The sequence below is a fragment of the Myotis davidii genome, unplaced genomic scaffold (genome assembly GCF_000327345.1).
Source record: "Myotis davidii unplaced genomic scaffold, ASM32734v1 scaffold77, whole genome shotgun sequence".
Taxonomy (NCBI): Eukaryota; Metazoa; Chordata; class Mammalia; order Chiroptera; family Vespertilionidae; genus Myotis; species Myotis davidii.
The window spans coordinates 643,811-644,199 of record NW_006289713.1 but is presented as its reverse complement, the minus strand read 5'-3'; positions in this window follow the sequence as shown (position 1 = coordinate 644,199).

Genomic DNA, 389 nt, shown 5'->3' with positions numbered 1-389 from the left:
CGCGCACCGGACACACTCCCAAACATCCCTTCTTCCGTCTCGAAGCGCCTTTAGGTCTTCCCGCGCCCCCCACCCCGACTGCAGAAAGATAAGCTTCAAGTTTTCACTCCCTCAAATGTGCATGAAGGAATTTAACTGCATTGAATAACAGCATTAGTTTCAATTAATTTTTTTTAATCCCGCCAACAATAAACTTTGAGAACAAAAGCGCTTTTACGTCCTTAATTAGGCAAGCTTCCCATCTGTGGTCTCCAAGTGTCTGCTTCTTGATTTAACTTTGTCCCATGTCAGTGCTTGCTACCTTCATGCTCTATTGTCCCTGAGGGTCTCTAATGCACTTAGATGAACCAAACTTTTACTCTCTATCTTCAAATGTCTCTATATACTAT